We start from the raw sequence: 21,141 nt of genomic DNA, 5'->3' as shown, positions 1-21,141 counted from the left end.
CTCCCTGTGTAACACACTGTTCAGTACACACAGCTCTCTCCCTGTGTAACACACTGTTCAGTACACACAGCTCTCTCCGTGTGTAACACACTGTTCAGTACACACAGCTCTCTCCCTGTGTAACACACTGTTCACTACACACAGCTCTCTGTGTAACACACTGTTCAGTACACACAGCTCTCCCTGTGTAACACACTGTTCAGTACACACAGCTCTCCCTGTGTAACACACTTTTCAGTACACACAGCTCTCCCTGCAGCTCTCCCGGTGTAACACACTTTTCCGTACACACATCTCTCCCTGTGTAACACACTGTTCAGTACACACAGCTCTCCCTGTGTAACACACTGTTCAGTACACACAGCTCTCCCTGTGTCACACACTGTTCAGTACACACAGCTCCCCCTGTGTAACACACTGTTCAGTACACACAGCTCTCGCTGTGTAACACACTGTTCAATACACACAGCTCTCCCTGTGTAACACTCTATTCAGTACACACAGCTCTCTATGTGTAACACACTGTTCAGTACACACAGCTCTCTCTCTCTGTGTAACACACTGTTCCGTACACACATCTCTCCCTGTGTAACACACTGTTCAGTACACACAGCTCTCCCTGTGTAACACACTGTTCAGTACACACAGCTCTCCCTGTGTAACATACTGTTCAGTACACACAGCTCTCCCTGTGTAACACACTGTTCAGTACACACAGCTCTCGCTGTGTAACACACTGTTCAATACACACAGCTCTCCCTGTGTAACACACTGTTCAGTACACACAGATCTCTCCCTGTGTAACTCCCTTTTCAGTCCACACAGCTCTCTCCCTGTGTAAGACACTGTTCAGTACATATAGCTCTCCCTGTGTAACACACTGTTCAGTACACACAGCTCTCCCTGTGTAACACACTGTTCAGTACACACAGCTCTCTCCCTGTTTAACACACTGTTCACTACACACAGCTCTCCCTGTGTAACACACTGTTCAGTACACACAGCTCTCTCCCTGTGTAACACACTGTTCAGTACACACAGCTCTCTCCCTGTGTAACACACTGTTCAGTACACACAGCTCTCTCCGTGTGTAACACACTGTTCAGTACACACAGCTCTCTCCCTGTGTAACACACTGTTCACTACACACAGCTCTCTGTGTAACACACTGTTCAGTACACACAGCTCTCCCTGTGTAACACACTGTTCAGTACACACAGCTCTCCCTGTGTAACACACTTTTCAGTACACACAGCTCTCCCTGCAGCTCTCCCGGTGTAACACACTTTTCCGTACACACATCTCTCCCTGTGTAACACACTGTTCAGTACACACAGCTCTCCCTGTGTAACACACTGTTCAGTACACACAGCTCTCCCTGTGTCACACACTGTTCAGTACACACAGCTCCCCCTGTGTAACACACTGTTCAGTACACACAGCTCTCGCTGTGTAACACACTGTTCAATACACACAGCTCTCCCTGTGTAACACTCTATTCAGTACACACAGCTCTCTATGTGTAACACACTGTTCAGTACACACAGCTCTCTCTCTCTGTGTAACACACTGTTCAGTACACACAGCTCTCCCTGTGTAACACACTGTTCAGTACACACAGTTCTCTCCCTGTGTAACACACTGTACAATTCACACAGCTCTCTCTCTGTGTAACACACTGTTCAGTACACACTGCTCTCTCCCTGTGTAACACAGTGTTCAGTACACACAGCTCTCTCCCTGTGTGACACACTGTTCAGGACACACAGCTCTCTCCCTGTGTAACACACTTTTCAGTACACACAGCTCTCCCTGCAGCTCTCCCTGTGTAACACACTGTTCAGTACACACATCTCTCCCTGTGTAACACACTGTTCAGTACACACATCTCTCCCTGTGTAACACACTGTTCAGTACACACAGCTCTCTCTGTGTAACACACTTCAGTACACACAGCTCTCTCTGTGTAACACACTGTTCAGTACACACAGCTCTCTCTCTGTGTAACACACTGTTCAGTACACACAGCTCTCTCTCTGTGTAACACACTGTTCAGTACACACAGCTCTCTCTGTGTAACACACTGTTCAGTACACACAGCTCTCTCTCTGTGTAACACACTTCAGTACACACAGCTCTCTCTGTGTAACACACTGTTCAGTACACACAGCTCTCTCCCTGTGTAACACACTGTTCAGTACACACAGCTCTCTCTCTGTGTAACACACTTCAGTACACACAGCTCTCTCTGTGTAACACACTGTTCAGTACACACAGCTCTCTCCCTGTTTAACACACTGTTCAGTACACACAGCTCTCTCTGTGTAACACACTGTTCAGTACACACAGCTCTCTCCCTGTGTAACACACTGTTCAGTACACACAGCTCTCCCTGTGTAGCACACTGTTCAGTACACACAGCTCTCTCTGTGTAACACACTGTTCAGTACACACAGCTCTCCCTGTGTAACACACTGTTCAGTACACACAGCTCTCCCAGTGTAACACACTGTTCAGTACACACAGCTCTCCCTGTGTAACACTACCAGTAATTCCGGTCCCAACGCGTGAGTACGGACGGGGTACTCACGCGTGGGCCCGCTGGAAGTGCCGGATTTCAGCATGCACAGCGCATGCGCGGGAAACCAGCATTTCCTCCAAGGGGTTTCACAGGTCCAACGCATGTGCTCAGGACTCTGCGCGCACGTGTTGAACTTTCTTCTTTTTGACAGGTTTGCCCGTGTGCAAGGGCCTGAACTTTTTAGACAAAGGAGGCGTAAGGACTTGGTTCTTTAAGGTAAGTGGTCTATTCTTTAAAATTATTACATTTTTTCCACAGCTTTATTGTTTTTAAAGACTTTACAGTAAGGTAAGTTTGTTTTTAGACCCGATTTCTTAAAAAATTATTTTTTTCAAAAATTTGATTAATTGTTTAAAATGGTTTTTTTTAAAGTTATTTATAGTTTATTTAATTATTGGGATGTTTTTAAAGATTTTATTTAAAGTTAAACTAGTCTTTTGGCCGCCCGTACTTTTCATGAGTTTGACTGTTCTTACTATCAAACTCATGAATGAAGTTTCCCCTCCCCTGATTGGCTGCACAGTGCTCACCTGATCCCAGCCGGCACATCGCACTAACTACGCCACTGCATCAGGCAAGCACAGCGCGCCGACATCTGAACCGGGCCAGTGACAGGAATTCCAAGCAGGCCCAGGCTTCAGATGTCGGTGCGCCGGGCGAGTGCACATCGGGGGCTTGCACGCGCGGCAAGCCCCCGATCCTAATTTCTGGGCCACTGTTCTTACAATCATAGAAAGTTACAGCACGGAAGGAGGCCATTTCAGCCCATCGTGTCCGCGCCGGCCAACAATGAGCTATCTAGCCTAATCTCACTTCCCATCTCTTGGTCTGTAGCCCTGCAGGTTACAGCATCCCAAGTGCACATCCAAGTACTTTTTAAATGTGGTTCGGGTTCCTGCCTCTACCACCCTTTCAGGCAGTGAGTTCCAGATCCCCACAATCCTCTGGGTGAAGAAATTTCCCCTCAAATCCTCTCTAAACCTTCCACCAATTACTTTAAATCTGTGCCCCCTGGTTTATGACCCCTCTGCTAAGGGAAATAGGTCCTTTCTATCCACTTTATCTAGGCCCCTCATAATTTTATACACCTCAATAAGCTCTCCCCTCAGCCTCCTCTGTTCCAAGGAAAACAAACCCAGCCTATCCAGTCTTTCCTCATAGCTAAGATTCTCTACTCCCGGCAACATCCTTGTAAATCTCCTCTGTACCCTCTCTAGTACAATCACATCTTTCCTGTAATGTGGTGACCAGAACTGCACGCAGTACTCTAGCTGCAGCCTAACTAGTGTTTTATACAGTTGAAGCATAAACCCCCTGCTCTTGTATTCTATGCCACGGCTAATAAAGGCAAGCATTCCGTATGCCTTCTTAACCACCTTATCTACCTGGCCTGCTACCTTCAGGGATCTGTGGACATGCACTCCAAGGTCCCTTTGTTCCTCTACACTATTCACTGTCCTACCATTTAATGTGTATTCTCTCTCCTTATTAGCCCTCTCCAAATGCATTACCTCACACTTCTCCGGATTGAATTCCATTTGCCACTGTTCTGCCCACCTGACCAATTTATTGATATCTTCCTGCAGTCTACAGCTTCCTTCTTCAGTATCAACCACACAGCTGGTTTTAGTATCATCTACAAACTTCTTAATCATACCCCCTATATTCAAGTCAAGATCGTTGATATATATCACAAAAAGCAAGGGACCTAGTACTGAGCCCTGCGGAACCCCACTGGAAACAGCCTTCCAGTAACAAAAGCACCCATCAACCATTATCCTCTGCTTCCTGTCTCCGAGCCAGTTTTGAATCTAACTTGACACTTTGCCCTGGATCCCATGGGCTTTTAACTTCGTGACCAGTCTGCCATGTGGAACCTTATCAAAAGCCTTGCTAAATTCCATATACACTACATCAAACGCACTACACTCATCTACCCTCCTTGTTACATCCTCAAAAAATTCAATCAAGTTTGTCAGACACGACCATCACTTAACAAATCCGTGCTGACTATCCTTGATTAATCCGTGTCTTTCTAAATGAAAATTTATCATGTCCTTCAGAATTCTTACCAATAACTTTCCCACCACCGAGGTTAGGCTGAGTGGCCTGTGATTTCTCGGTCCATCCTTTTCTCCCTTTATAAACAAGGGTACAACATTAGCAGTCCTCCAGTCCTCCGGCACCACACCTGAAACCAGAGAGGATTGGAAAATGATGGTCAGGCACTCTGCTATTTCCTCTTTTGCTTCGCTTAACAGCCTCAGATACATTTCATACGGGCCTGGGGATTTGTCCACTTTAAAAGCTGCTAAACCCCTTAATACTTCCTTCCTGTTCAGTACACACAGCTCTCTCTGTATAACACACTGTTCAGTACACACAGCACTCTCTGTAAGACACTGTTCAGCACACACAGCTCACTCCCTTTGTAACAGATTGTGCAGAAAACACAGCTCCCCCTGTGTAACACACTGTTCAGTACACACAGCTCTCCCTGTGTAACACACTGTTCAGTACACACAGCTCTCCCTGTGTAATACTGTTCAGTACACACAGCTCCCCCTGTGTAACACACTGTTCAGTACACACAGCTCCCCCTGTGTAACACACTGTTCAGTACACACAGCTCCCCCTGTGTAACACACTGTTCAGTACACACAGCTCTCCCTGTGTAACACACTGTTCAGTACACACAGCTCCCCCTGTGTAACACACTGTTCAGTACACACAGCTCCCCCTGTGTAACACACTGTTCAGTACACACAGCTCTCCCTGTGTAACACACTGTTCAGTACACACAGCTCTCCCTGTGTAACACACTGTTCAGTACACACAGCTCCCCCTGTGTAACACACTGTTCAGTACACACAGCTCTCCCTGTGTAATACTGTTCAGTACACACAGCTCTCTCCCTGCGTAACACACTGTTCAGTACACGCAGCTCTCTCTCTGTAACACACTGTTCAGTACACACAGCTCTGTGTAACACACTGTTCAGTACACACAGCTCTCTGTGTAACACACTGTTCAGTACACACAGCACTCTCTCTGTAACACACTGTTCAGTACACACAGCACTCTCTCTGTAACACACTGTTCAGTACACACATTTCGCTCCCTGTGTAACACACTGTTCAGTACACAGTAAATAATAATTTTACAAGGTCTAAGAGTGTTAAAAAAACAAGCCTGAATGCTTTCTGCCTTAATGCAAGGAGCATTTGTAATAAGGTGGATGAATTAGCTGCACAAATAGATGTAAACGCATATGATATATTTGGAATTACGGAAACATGGCTCCAGGGTGACTAAGGCTGGGAACTCAACATCCAGGGGTATTCAGTATTCAGGAAAGACAGGAAAAAGGAAAAGGAGGTGGGGTAGCATTGCTGGTTAAAGAGGAGATTAGCACAATTGTAAGAAAGGATATTAGCTCTGATGATGTGGAATCTGTATGGGTAGAGCTGAGGAATACCAAGGGGCAGAAAACATTAGTGGGAGTTGTATACAGACCCCCAAACAGTAATGCTGAGGTTTGGGATGGCATTAAATGGGAAATTGGAGATGCGTGCAATAAGGGCACAGCAATTATCATGGGTGAATTTAATCTACATATAGATTGGGCTAACCAAATTCGTAACAATACTGTGGAGGAGGAAATCCTGGAGTGTGTACAGGATGGTTTCCTGGACCAATATGTCGAGGAACCAACTAGAGATCAGGCCATCTTAGACTGGGTATTATGTAATGAAGAAGGATTAATTAGCAATCTTGTTGTGTGAGGCCCCTTGGGTCGGAGCAATCATAATACGATAGAATTCTTCATTAAGATGGAGAGTGAAGTATTTCACTCAGAGACTAGGGCCCTGAATTTAAATAAAGGAAAGTACGATGGTATGAGGCACGAGTTGGCTAGGATGGATTGGGGAACGTTACTTAAAGGGTTGATGGTGGATAGGCAATGGCAAACATTTAAATATCGCATGGATGAACTACAGAATTTGTTCATCCCTTTTTGGCATAAATATAAAACAAAAGCGATGACTCAACCGTGGCTAACAAGGGAAATTAGGGATAGCATAAGATCCACGGAAAGGACATATAACTTGGCCAGAAAAAGCAGCAAACCTGAGGATTGGGAGCAGTTTAGGATTCAGCAAAGGAGGACAAAGGGATTAATTAAGAGGGGGGAAATAGAGTATGAGAGTAAGCTTTCAGGGAACATAAAAAGTGACTGTAAAAGCTTCTATAGATATGTGAAGAGAAAAAGATTGGTGAAGTCAAGCGTGGGTCCCTTGCAGTCAGAATCAGGGGAATTTATAATGGGGAACAAAGAAATGGAGGACCAATTAAATACATACTTTGGTTCTGTCTTCACAAAGGAGGACACAAATAACCTCCCAGAGATGTCAGGGAACATAGGGTCTAATGAGAGGGAGGAACTGAATGAAATCAGTATTTGTAGGGAAATGGTATTAGGGAAATTGATGGGATTGAAGGCCGATAAATCCCCAGGGCCTGATAATCTACATCCTAGGGTACTTAAGGAAGTGGCCCTAGAAATAGTAGATGCATTGCTGGTCATCTTCCAAAATTTGATAGACTCTGAAACAGTACCCATGGATTGGAGGGTAGCTAATGTAACCCCACTATTCAAAAAAGGTGGTAGAGAGAAAACGGGAAATTATAGACCGGTAAGCCTGACATCGATAGTGGGGAAAATGCTAGAGTCCATTATAAAAGATGTAATAGCAGAGCACTTGGAAAGCAGTGACAGGATCGGACAAAGTCAACATGGATTTACAAAAGGTAATTCGTGCTTGACTAATCTACTGGAATTTTTTGAGGATGTAACTGGTAGAATAGATAAGGGAGAACCAGTGGATGTGGTGTATTTGGATTTTCAGAAGGCTTTCGATAAGGTCCTGCATAAAAGATTAGCGTGTAAATTTAAAGCACATGGGATTGGGGGTAAGTTACTGACTTGGATAGAGAACTGGTTGGCAGACAGGAAGCAAAGAGTTGGAATAAATGGGTCTTTTTCCGAGTGGCAGGCAGTGACTAGTGGGGTACCGCAAGGTTCGGTGCTAGGACCCCAGCTATTCACAATATATATTAATGATCTAGACAAGGGAACTAGATGTAATATCTCCAAATTTGCAGATGACACAAAGCTGGGTGGGCGTGTGTGCTGTGAGGAGGATGCCGAGAAACTCCAGTATGATTTGGACAGGTTGGTTGATTGGGCAAATGCATGGCAGATGCAGTATAATGAGGATAAATGCGAGGTTATCCATTTTGGTGGCAAAAACAGGAAGGCAGATTATTATCTGAACGGCAATAGATTGGGAGAAGGGGAAGTGCAACGAGACCTGGGTGTCCTTGTGCACCAGTCGCTGAAGGTAAGTATGCAGGTGCAGAAGACGGTTAAGAAGGCAAATGGTATGTTGGCCATCATAGCAAGAGGATTCGAGTACAGGAGCAAGGATGTCTTGCTGCAGTTGTACAGGGCCTTGGTGAGACCACATCTTGAGTATTGTGTGCAGTTTTGGTCGTCTTATCTGAGGAAGGATGTTCTTGCCATGGAGGGAGGGCAGCGAAGATTCACCAGACTAATACCTGGGATGGCAGGAATGACGTATGAGGAGAGATTGAGTCGATTGGGCTTATATTCGCTGGAGTTTAGAAGAATGAGAGGGGATCTCATTCAAACTTATAAAATTCTAACAGGACTAGACAGACTAGATGCAGAAAGGATGTTCCTGAACCCGGGGGAGTCCAGAACCAGGGGTCACAGTCCAAGGATAAGGGGTAAGCCATTTAGGACAGAGATGAGGAGGAATTTCTTCAACCAGAGAGTGGTGAACCTGTGGAATTCTCTAACACAAAAGGCAGTTGAGGCCAATTCATTAAATATATTCAAGAAGGAGTTAGATATATTTCTTAAGGCTAAAGGGATTGAGGGATATGGGGAGAAGGCAGGGACAGGGTACTGAATTTGGGTGATCAGCCATGACCCCATTAAATGGCGGAGCAGGCTCGAGGGGCCGAATCGCCTACTCCTGCTCCTATCATCTATGTTTCTATACCTCTGTAACACACTATGCAGTACACACAGCTCTCCCTGAGTAACACACAGTTCTGTACACACAGATCTCTCCGTGTAACTCACTGTTCAGTACACCTACCTCTCCCTGTGTAACACATTATTCACTACACAAAGCTCTCTCTGTAATCCAATGTTCAGTAAACACAGCTCTCTCCCTGTGTAACACACTGTTCAGTAAACACATCTCACTCTGTGTAACATACTGTTCAGTACACACATCTCACTCTGTGTAACACACAGTTCAGTACACACAGCTCTCTCTGTATAACACATTGTTCAGTACACACAGCGCTCTCTCTCTGTGTAACACACAGTTCAGTACACACAGCTCTCTCTGTATAACACATTGTTCAGTACACACAGCTCTCTCTCTGTGTAACACACAGTTCAGTACACACATCTCTCCCTGTCATTGAATCATAGATTCAGAATGGCACTGAAGGAGGCCCTTTGGCCCATTGAGTCCATGCCGGCTCTCTGCAGAGCAATCTAGTCAGTCCCATTCTCCCGCTCTATCCCCGTAGCCCTGCAAGTTAATTTCCCTCAAGTGCCTATCCAGTCTCTCCCTGAAAACATTGAGTGTCTCCACTTCCACCACTTCCATCGGCAGCGAGTTCCAGGTCCTTACCACTTCATGCATAAATTTTTTTCCTCACGTCCCCTCTGTATTTCTTGCCCAAAACCTTAAATCTGTGTCCCCTAGTCCTTGTACCATCAGCTAGTGGGAACAGCCTTTCCCCGTCTAGCCTATCCAAACCCGTCATAATCTTGTACACCTCTATCAAATCACCCCTCAACCTCCTTTGCTCTAATGAAAACAAATCCAGCTTCTCCAACCTGTCCTTGTAGCTAAGATCCCCCATCCCCAGAACCATTCTGGTAAATCTCCTCTGCACCCTCTCAAGGGCCTTCACACCCTTCCTGAAATGTAGTGACCAGAACTGGATGCAATACACCAGCTTCGGCATAACTTCTCTACTTATGTACTCACCCCACCTCTTACTACCCTTTTACTATTTACATGCCGGTAGAAGATTTTTAGTTTCCCTTTTATGCTAACCGCCATTCTACTCTCATTTTTCTCTTTGCCAAACTTATTTTCATCTTCACTTCCCCTCTCAACTTATTGTATTTGGTCTGGTTCTCCCTTGAAGAATTCACCTGACATTCATCATACACCCTCTTTTTTTGTTTCATCATCTTCTCAATCTCCCTCGTCATCCAAGGAGCCCTTGCTTTGGTTCCCTTACCTTTCCCTCTTGTTGGAATGTACCTAGCCTGTACTTAGAACATCTCCTCCTTAAAAATCACCCATTGTTCATTTACAGTTTTTCCTGTCAGTCTTTGGTTCCATTTTACCCTAGCTAAATCCTTTCACATCCCATTGAAGTTAGCCCTATTCCAGTTTAGAAGTTCCACTCCACATTGTTCCATGCTCCTCTCCATTGCTAATCTAAAACTTATGATATGATGATCACTCGTACCCAAGTGTTCTCCCAAAGACACTTGGTCGACCTGGCCCAACTCATTTCCCAGCACCAGATCCAGCAAAGCCTCCTTCCTAGTTGGGCCAAGAACATACTGGTAAAGGAAATTCTCTCGAACACATTTCAGTAATTCCTCCCCCTCCATTCCCTTTATCCTCGCATTTTCCCAATCGATATTTGGGTAATTAAAGTTCCCCAATTTCACCACTCTATAGCTCTTGCATATCTCAATAAATTCCCTGCCTCTACCTCCCTCTCCCTATTTGGAGGCTTGTAGAATACCCCCAGTAGCGTGTAACACATTGTTCAGTACCTTAACCGCGACTCTGTCTTCGACACGAGTGTCCTCAACTCCATCCCGCAGCATGCTACCCGCCACCATCTCAGCACAACCCCAGCCCGGCGTGAGGTTGAAAAGGCCATCCGGCAACTGAAGAACAACAAGGCATCAGGATCAGATGGACTCCCTGCCGAGGCACTAAAGCTAGGTGGAGAAGCACTACTGGCGTGAATTCATGAACTCATTTCTCTTATCTGGAAGGAGGAGAGCATGCCAGGGGATCTCAGAGATGCCGTAATTGTGACCATCTTCAAGAAAGGTGACAAGTCCGATTGCGGTAATTACAGAAGAGTTTCCCTGCTGTCTGCCACAGGGAAAGTCATCGCAAGAATCCTCCTCAATCGCCTTCTCCCAGTGGCCGAAGAGCTCCTCCCAGAGTCGCAATGCGGATTCCGCCCACTGAGGGGCACAATGGACATGATCTTCACCGCACGTCAATTACAAGAGAAATGCAGGGAACAGCACCAACCGCTGTACATGGCCTTCTTTGAGCTCACAAAGGCCTTCGAAACTGTCAACTGTGAGGGATTATGGAGTGTCCTCCTCAAATTCGGCTGCCCTCAAAAGTTTGTCACCATCCTCCGCCTGCTTCACGACGACATGCAAGCCGTGATCCTGACCAATGGTTCCACCACAGACCCAATTCACGTACGGATCGGTGTCAAGTAAGGTTGTGTCATCGCACCAACGCTCTTCTCGATATTCCTTGCTGCAATGCTCCATCTCACCCTCAGTAAACAGTAAGCGGGTAGTAAGAGGCGGGGTGGGGCCTATTAGGGACAAAGAAGGTGATATATGCTTAGAGGCGCAGGGCAAGGCTAGAATACTCAATGAGTACTTTGTATCAGTGTTTACTAAGGAGGTGGCTGCTGACAAAATATCGGTAGAAGTGGAAAAGGTAGAAGCAATGGAAGGGGTGAAAATTGATAGACAGGATGTACTAGAAAGACTGGGTATGCTAAGAGTGGATAAGTCGCCTGGTCCAGATGGCTTGCATCCCAGTTTGCTAAGGGAATTGAGGGATGAGATAGCGGAAGGGCTTGACATAATTTTCCAATCTTCCCTAGATACGGGGGAGGTGCCCGAGGATTGGAAAGTGGCAAATGTGACACCATTGTTCAAGAAAGGGTGTAAGGACAATCCTAGTAACGACAGGCCGGTCAGTTTAACATCAGTGGTGGGTAAAGTTTTAGAAACAATAATCAAGGAAAAAATTAACGGGGCACTTGGAGAGGTTTCAGCGAATTAAAAAGAAGGAAAGACTTGCATTTACATAGCGCCTCTCACGATCACCAGACGTCTCAAAGCGCTTTACAGTGAATGAAGTACTTTTTGAAGTGTAGTCACTGTTGTAATGTGGAAAACGCAGCAGCCAATTTGCACACAGCAAGCTCCCACAAACAGCAATGTGATAATGACCAGATAATCTGTTTTAGTGATGTTGGTTGAGGGATAAATATTGGCCAGGACACCAAGGATATCTCCCCTGCTCTTCTTCGAAATAGTGCTATGGGCTCTTTTACATCCACCTGAGAGAGCAGACGGGGCCTCGGTTTAACGTCTCATCCAAAAGACGGCACCTCCGACAGTGCAGCACTCCCTCAGCACTGCACTGGAGTGTCAACCTAGCTTTATGTGCTCAAGTCCCTGGAGAGGAGAGCCAACACGGATTTGTAAAAGGCAGATCGTGTTTGACTAATTTAATTGAATTTTTTGATGAAGTAACAGGGAGGTTTGATGAAGGGAATGAAATGGATGGTTGTCTACATGGATTTTAGGAAGGCATTTGACAAAGTACCACATAGAAGGCTGGTTAACAAAACTGAGGCTCTTTGAATAGGTGGGTCAGTGGCAGCTTGGATAAGGAATTGGCTTAAGGATAGAAAACAGCAGGTTGTGGTAAATGGCTGTTTTTCAGACTGGAGGATAGTAGACAGTGGTGTTCCTCAAGGGTCTGTGCTGGGGCCACTGTTTTTTTTGATATATGTAAATGACCTGGATATTGGAATACAGAGTAGAATTTCTAAAGTTGACAATGACACCAAACTTGGGGGTGTGGCAAACAGTGAGGATGATACCAATCGACTGCAACAGGACATAGAAAGGCTAGCAGAATGGGCAGATGGAATTTAATACAGAGAAGTGTGAGGTGATGCATTTTGACAGAAGGAACAGGGAGAGACAATATACAATTAATAGCACAGTTTTAAAGAGTGTGCAGGGACAGAGGGACCTGGGAGCTAATGTGCATAGGTCCCTGAAGGTGGCAGGACATATTGAGAGAGTGCTTAGCAAAGCATATGGGATCTTGGGCTTCATAAACAGAGGTATTAAGTACAAAAGTAGAGAAGTTATGCTGAACCATTATAAAGCGCTGGTTAGGCCACAAACTGGAGTATTACGTCCAGTTCTGGTCAACATAGAAACATAGAAGATAGGAGGAGTAGGCCATTTGGCCCTTCGAGCCTGCTCCGCCATTCAGTGAGATCATGGCTGATCATCCAAATTCAGTACCCTGTCCCTGCCTTCTCCCCATATCCCTTGATCCCTTTAGCCTTAAGAAATATATCCAACTCCGTCTTGAATATAATTAATGAACTGGCCTCCACCGCCCTCTCTGGCAGAGAATTCCACAGGTTCACCACTCTCTGGGTGAAGAAATTCCTCCTCATTTCAGTCCTAAATGGCTTACCCCTTATCCTTAGACTATGACCCGAAGTTCTGGACTCCCCGGCCATCAGAAACATCCTTCCTGCATCTTGTCTGTCCAGGCCTGACAGAATTTTAAAGGTTTCAATGAGATCCCCTCTCAATCTTATAAACTCCAGTGAGTATAAGCCCAATCGACACAATCTCTCCTCATACGTCATTCCTGCCATCCCAGGTATCAGCCTGGTGAATCTTCGCTGCACTCCTTCCATGGCAAGAACGTCCTTCCTCAGGTAAGGCGACCAAAACGGCACACAATACTCAAGGTGTGGACTCACCAAGGCCCTGTACAACTGCAGCAAGACATCCTTGTTCCTGTACTCGAACCATCTTCCTACGAAGGCCAACATACCATTTGCCTTCTTGACCGCCTGCTGCACCTGCATGCTTACCTTCAGCGACTGGTGCACAAGAACACCCAGGTCTCTTTGCACTTCGCCTTCTCCCAATCTATTGCCATTCAAATAATAATCTGCCTTCCTGTTTTTGCCACCAAAGTGGATAACCTCACATTTATCCACATTATAGTGCATTTGCCATGTTTCTGCCCAATCACCCAACCTGTCCAAATCATACTGGAGTTTCACGACATCCCCTTCACAGCATACCCTCCCACCCAGCTTTGTGTCGTCTGCAAATTTGGAGATATTACATCCAATTCCCTCGTCCAGATCATTAATATATATTGTGACCAGCTGGGGTCCTACGACCGATCCTTGCGGTACCCCCTAGTCACTGCCTGCCACTCGGAAAATGACCCGTTTATTCCAACTCTTTGCTTTCTGTCCGCTAACCAGTTCTCTATCCAAGTCAATACCTTGCCCCCAATCCCATGTGCCTTAATTTTGCACGCTAATCTCTTATGTGGGACCTTATCGAAAGCCTTCTGAAAGTCCAAATACACCACATCCACTGGTTCTCCCTTGTCTATTTTACCAGTTACATCCTCAAAAAATTCCAGTAGATTAGTCAAGCATGATTTACCTTTTGTAAATCCATGTTGACTTTGTCCGATCCTGTCACTGCTTTCCAAGTGCTCTGCTATTACATCTTTTATAATGGACTCTAGCATTTTCCCCACTACCGATGTCAGGCTTACCGGTCTATAATTCCCCGCTTTTTCTCTACCACCTTTTTTGAATAGTGGGGTAACATTAGCTACCCTCCAATCCATGGGTACTGTTCCAGAGTCTATCGAGTTCTGAAAGATGACCAGCAATGCATCTACTATTTCTAGGGCCACTTCCTTAAGTACCCTGGGATGCAGATTATCAGGCCCTGGGGATTTATCGGCCTTCAGTCCCATCTATTTTCCTAACACCATTTCCCTACAAATACTGATTTATTTCAGTTCCACCCTTTCATCAGACCCTATGTTCCCCGGCATCTCTGGGAGGTTATTTGTGTCCTCCTTTGTGAAGACAGAACCAAAATATGTATTTAGTTGGTCGGCCATTTCTTTGTTCCCCATTATAAATTCCCCTGATTCTAACTGCAAGGGACCTACGCTTGACTTCACCAATCGTTTTCTCTTCACATATCTATAAAAGCTTTCACAGTCCGTTTTTATGTTCCCTGCAAGCTTTCTCTCATATTCTATTTTCCCTTTCTTAATTAATCCCTTTGTCCTCCTTTGTTGAATCCTAAACTGTTCCCAATCCTCAGGATTATTGCTTTTCCTGGCCAATTTATATGTCCTCTCCTTGGATCTTATGCTATCCATAATTTCCCTTGTTAGCCATGGTTGAGTCACCTTTTTTGTTTTATTTTTATGCCAAACTGGGATGAAGAAATTCTGTAGCTCATCCATTCGGTCTTTGAATGTTTGCCATTGCCTATCCACCGTCAACCCTTTGAGTGCCATTCCCCAATCAATCCTACCCAACTCGCTCCTCAGACCATCGTAGTTTCCTTTATTTAAATTGAGGACCCTTGTCTCTGAGTCAACGACTTCATTCTCCATCTTAATGAAGAATTCGATCATGTTATGATCGCTCCGACCCAAGGGGCCTCGTACAACAAGATTGCTAATTAATCCGTTCTTGTTACATAATACCCAGTCTAAGATGGCCTGATCTCTGGTTGGTTCCTTGACATATTGGTCCAGGAAACCATCCCGTAAACACTCCAGGAATTCCTCCTCCACAGTATTGTTACTAATTTGGTTGGCCCAATCTATATGTAGATTAAAGTCACCCATGATGACTGCTGTGCCCTTATTGCACGCTTCTTTAATTTCCCTTTTAATGCCATCCCCAACCTCCGCCTTACAGTTTGGAGGTCTATATACCACTCCCACTAACGTTTTTTTCCCCTTAGTATTTCTCAATTCTACCCATACAGATTCCACATCATCAGAGCTAATATCCTTCATTACAATTGTGTTAATCCCTTCTTTAACCAGTAATGCTACCCCACCTCCCTTTCCTTTTTGCCTATCTTTCTTGAATATCGAATACCCCTGGATGTTGAGTTCCCAGTCTTGGCCATCCTTGAGCCACGTTTCCGTAATCCCAACCAAATCATATTCATTTACCTCTATTTGCGCAGCCAATTCATCCACCTTATTACAAATGCTCCTCGCATTGCCTTCAGGCTTGTTTTTTTAACACTCTTAGACCTATTAGAATTATTATTTACTGTGGCCATGTTTGATTTAAACCGTTGATTTCTCTGACTGCCACTTTTGTTTTTCTCCTTCCTATCTTTTGCTTTTATCCTTGTTTCCCTTTCCTCTGTCTCCCTGCTCAGGTTCCCAACCCCCTTCCATTTCAGTTTAAACCCTCCCCCACAGCACTAGCAAACACTTTAGGAAGGATGTGAAGGCCCTTGAGAGGATGCAGAGGAGATTTGCCAGAATGGTTCTGGGGATGGGGGATCTTAGCTACAAGGACAGGTTGGAGAAGCTGGATTTGTTTTCATTAGAGCAAAGGAGTTTGAGGGGTGATTTGATAGAGGTGTACAAGAAGATGATGGGACTAGATAGGCTAGATGGGGAAAGGCTGTTCCCACTAGTTGATGGTACAAGGACTAGGGGACACAGATTTAAGGTGTTCATCAAGAAATACAGAGGGGACGTGAGGAAAATCTTTATTACTCAGCGAGTGGTAAGGACCTGGAATTCGCTGCCGATGGAAGTGGTGGAGGCGGAGACACTCAATGTTTTCAAGGGGAGACTGGATAGGCACTTGAGGGAAATAAACTTGCAGGGCTGTGGGGATAGAGCAGGGGAATGGGCCTGACTGGATTGCTCTGCAGAGAACCGGCACGAACTCAATGGGCCAAAGGGCCTCCTTTAGCACCGTTCTGAATCTATGATTCTATGACAGGGAGAGATGTGTGAAGTGAACAGTGTGTTACAGAGAGAGAGAGCTGTGTGTACGGAGAACACTGATTACACACAGCTCTCTCTGTGTAACACACTGTTCAGTACACACAGCTCTCCCTGTGTAACACACTGTTCAGTACACACAGCTCTCTCCCTGTGTAACACACTGTTCAGTACACACAGCTCTCTCCCTGTGTAACACACTGTTCAGTACACATAGCTCTCTCCCTGTGTAACACATTGTTCAGTACACACAGCTCTCCCTGTGTAACACACTGTTCAGTACACACAGCTCTCTCCCTGTGTAACACACTGTTCAGTACACACAGCTCTCTCCCTGTGTAACACACTGTTCAGTACACACAGCTCTCTCCCTGTGTAACACACTGTTCAGTACACACAGCTCTCTCTGTGTAACACACTGTTCAGTACACACAGCTCTCCCTGTATAACACTCTGTTCAGTACACCAACTTTCTCTCTATGTAACGCACTTTTCAGTACACACAGCTGTATTCCAATATCCAGGTCATTTATACATATCAAAAATAGCAGTGTCCCCAGCACTGACCCTTGGGGAACACCATTGTCTACCATCCTCCAGTCTGGAAAAATAGCGATTTACTACAACTCGCTGTTTTCTGTCCTGAACGGCTGCAGGGCATTCTGAAAGGGGAGGGCGAACAGTTAGAGGTCGTGGTTCACATTGGTACCAACGACATGGGTAGAAAGAGGGAGGAGGTCCTTCAACAAGAATTTAGGGAGCTAGGTAGCAGATTAAAAAGCAGGACCTCAAAGGTTGTAATCTCTAGATTACTCCTGCTGCTACATGCTGGTGAGTATAGGAATAGGATGATAGAGCAGATGAATGCATGGCTAAAGAGTTGGTGCAGGAGGGAGGGCTTTAGTTTCCTGGATCACTGGGTCTGCTTCTGGGGAAGGTGGGACCTGTACAAGTCGGATGGGTTGCACCTGAACTGGAACGGGACCAACATCCTTGCAGGGAGGTTTGCTAGTGCTGTTGCGGGGGGTTTAAACTAACTTGGCAGGGGGATGGGATGTGGAGTGGAGCTATAGTAGGGGGTGATGCACAGCAAATAAAGAGGAAAAAACAAGTCAGCCTGGAAGGCAGAGCAAATATGTAATGGCACAAGGGAGTATGGCAATGCTGGATGGCATTTATCTTAATGCAAGAAGCCTTGCGAATAAGGTGGATGAATTGAAGGTGTTGATGAAGACATGGGAGTACGATATTGTTGCTATCACAGAGACATGGTTGAGGGAGGGGCAGGACTGGCAGCTCAATACTCCAGGGTATAGAATCTTCAGACGAGACAGAGGGGCGTGTAAAAGAGGGGCTGTCGCAATATTAATCAAGGAGTCAATTATTGTAGTAAGGAGGGATGATATCTTAGCAGGTTCCTCTAATGAGGCCATATGGGTAGAACTTAAAAACAAGGGGGCAAGCACTTTGCTGGGAGTGTACTATAGGCCCCCTAACAGTCAGGAGGTGATAGAGGAAGAGATGTGGCCAAATCTCAGAAGTGTAGCAATAATAGGGTAATAATAGTAGGGGATTTCAACTTCCCCAATACTAACTGGGATAGTCAGAGTGTGAAAGGCTTAGAGGGTGCGGAATTCTTAAAGTGCATCCAGGAAAGCTTTTTGAGCCAGCATGTAGAAAGTCCTACAAGAGAGGGGGCGGTACTGGTCCTAATTCTAGGGAATGTAGCCGGGCAAGTGGTAGAAGTGTCAGTAGGAGAGCATTTTGGTGACAGTGACCATAATTCGGTGAGATTTATGGTAGTCATAGAAAAGGACAAAGTTGGACCGGAAATAAAGGTTCTAAATTGGGGGAAGGCCAATTTTAATATGATAAGGCAGGATCTGGCCAAAGTGGACTCGGATCAGCTACTTGTAGGAAAATCCACATCAGAGCAATGGGAGACTTTCAGAAAGGAAATAGAGAGAGTACAACGCCAACATGTTCCCATAAAGGTCAAGGGTGGGACCAACAAGCCCAGGGAACCCTGGATGTCAAGGGATATACAAGAATGGATTAGGAAAAAAAGGGAGGCTTTTGGCAGATACAAAGGACTAAAAACAGTGGAAGCCCTAGAGGAGTATAGAAAGTGCAGGGGGGTACTTAGAAAAGAAATTAGGAGAGCGAAGAGGGGGCATGATAAAACACTGGCAGGCAAAATAAAGGAAAATCCCAAGGTGTTTTATAAGTATATTAAGGGCAAGAGGATAACCAGGGAAAGAGTAGGGCCCATTAGGGACCAAAGTGTCAATCTGTGTGTAGAGTCGGAAGAAGCAGGTGAGGTTTTAAATGAATATTTTGGATCTGTGTTCACTGTGGAGAAGGACAATGTAGGCATAGAAATCAGGTAGGGGGATTGTGATATATTTGAACAAATTAGTATTGAGAGGGCGGAGGTACTAGTGGTTTTAGCGGGCTTAAAAGTAGCTAAATCCCCAGGCTCAGATGATATGCATCCCAGGCTGCTGTGTGAGGCAAGGGAGGAGATTGCAGGGTCTCTGACACAAATTTTCAGAACCTCTCTGGCCACAGGGGAGGTGCCAGAGGACTGCTAACATAGTACCATTATTTAAGAAGGGTAGTAGGGATAAACCAGGGTATTACAGGCCAGTGAGCCTAACATCAGTGGTAGGGAAATTATTGGAAAAAATTCTGAAGGACAGAATTAGTCTCCACTTGGAGAGACAAGGATTAATCAAGGACAGTCAGCATGGCTTTGTCAGGGGGAGATCATGTCTAACCAATTTGATTGAATTTTTCGAGGGGGTGACTAGGTGTGTGGATGAGGGTAGTGCAGTTGATGTAGTCTACATGGACTTCAGCAAGGCATTTGACAAAGACTCGCATGGGAGACTGGTCAAGAAGGTAAGAGCCCATGGGATCCAGAGCAATTTGGCACATTGGATCCAAAAGTGGCTTAGTGGCAGGAGGCAGAGGGTGATGGTCGAAGGTTGTTTTTGTGACCGGAAACCTGTGTCCAGTGGTGTACCGCAGGGATCGGTGCTGGGTCCTTTGCTGTTTGTAGTGTACATTAATGATTTAGATATGAATGTAGGAGGTATGATCAGTAAGTTCGCAGATGACACGAAAATTGGTGGAGTGGTAAATAGCGAGGAGGGAAGCCTCAGGCTCCAGGACGATATAGACGGGTTGGTCAGATGGGCAGAACAGTGGCAAATATAATTTAATCCTGAAAAGTGTGAGGTGATGCATTTTGGAGGGACTAACAAGGCAAGGGAATACACAATGAATGGTAGGACCCTAGGAAGGACAGAGGATCAGAGGGACCTTGGTGTGCATGTACATAGATCCCTGAAGGCAGCAGAACAGGTAGATAAGGTGGTTAAAAAGGCATATGGGATACTTGCCTTCATTAGCCAAGCCATAGAATATAAGAGCAGGGAGGTTATGATGGAGCTGTACAAAACGCTAGTTAGGCCACAGCTGGAATATTGTGTGCAGTTCTGCTTGCCACACTATAGGAAGGATGTGATTGCATTGGAGAGGGTGCAGAGGAGATTCACCAGGATGTTACCTGGGCTGGAGCATTTCAGCTATGAAGAGAGACTGGGGTTGTTTTCCTTAGAGCAGAGAAGGCTGAGGGGGGACCTGATTGAGGTGTAAAAACTATTAGGGGAATAGATAGGGTAGATTGAAAGGAACATTTCCCCTTAGTAGAGGGGTCAATAACCAGGGGGCATAGTTTCAAGGAAAGGGGCAGGAGGTTTAGAGGGGATTTGAGGAAAAACCTTTTCACCCAGAGGGTGGTTGGAATCTGGAACTCACTGCCTGAAAGGGTGGTAGAGGCAGGAACCCTCACAACATTCAAGAAGCATTTTGATGAGCACCTGAAACGCCATAGCATACAAGGCTATGGAGCAAGTGCTGGAAAATGGGATTAGAATAGATAGGGCTTGATGGCCGGCACAGATACGATGGGCCGAAGGGGATCTTTCTGTGCTGTATAACTCTATGGGGTCGATTTTCGTTCAGGTGCGGGGAATTGGCGGCTCCCCGAATTTAGTGATTCCGACACGATTGTAAATGGGTCTGTGAAATTGATGCAAATTTAACACAATTGGCCAATTAATTTCCAGCGTGTGGGAAGCCTTGGCAATTGAGTATTTCCAGTCAGAAAGTCGCAGAATATGATGTCATCATTGCTGCTGCTTTTAAGGTCGACAGCAAGCTTTGCTTCCTCTGCAGGCTTCCAACCTTCAACACTAAGATGGCACAGGAGCCTACAGGAGGTACGGCCAGCGGGAGGGCCAGATCTGCACCCAAATTTGATGAGGCTTCACTACAGGCATTATTGGATGGTGCTAGGGCCCACAGGAAGGTCCTCTTCCCTTCTTCAGGGAGGAAGAGGCCTCCCAGCCAGACCAAGGCTGTGTGGCTAGAGGTGGCATGTCAAGTCAACTCCTTGGGGCTAACACGAAAAGATTCCATGACCTTCTTCGCACTAGAAAAGTAAGTACTGTATGATGTTTCCATCACCCTCAATCTGATCTCCATTGCCTTTCCTCACCAGCACTCAGCTTT

At 45.6% G+C, this 21,141-nt stretch overlaps 1 protein-coding gene across 3 annotated transcripts in view; it reads right to left on the bottom strand.

Annotated features, from left to right (window-relative positions):
• The window catches only part of foxp4 (forkhead box P4), a 728,261-nt gene that overhangs the window by 572,366 nt on the left and 134,754 nt on the right, over positions 1-21,141 (bottom strand). For 2 of the 3 annotated variants that reach the window (XM_086010975.1, XM_086010973.1), the window contains exon 2: positions 4,654-4,772. The exons of the other annotated variant lie outside the window; for it this stretch is intronic. The gene's annotated coding sequence lies outside the window, so the exon portion shown is untranslated. The remainder of the gene's footprint in view (positions 1-4,653; positions 4,773-21,141) is intronic. 3 annotated transcript variants of the gene reach the window in all.

Source organism: Somniosus microcephalus, chromosome 18 (assembly GCF_052327205.1).
Source record: "Somniosus microcephalus isolate GS21.2 chromosome 18, FLI_Smic_1.0, whole genome shotgun sequence".
Lineage (NCBI taxonomy): Eukaryota > Metazoa > Chordata > Chondrichthyes > Squaliformes > Somniosidae > Somniosus > Somniosus microcephalus.
Note: the sequence above shows the minus strand (reverse complement) of the source record. Positions and strands in the feature narration are given on the sequence as shown.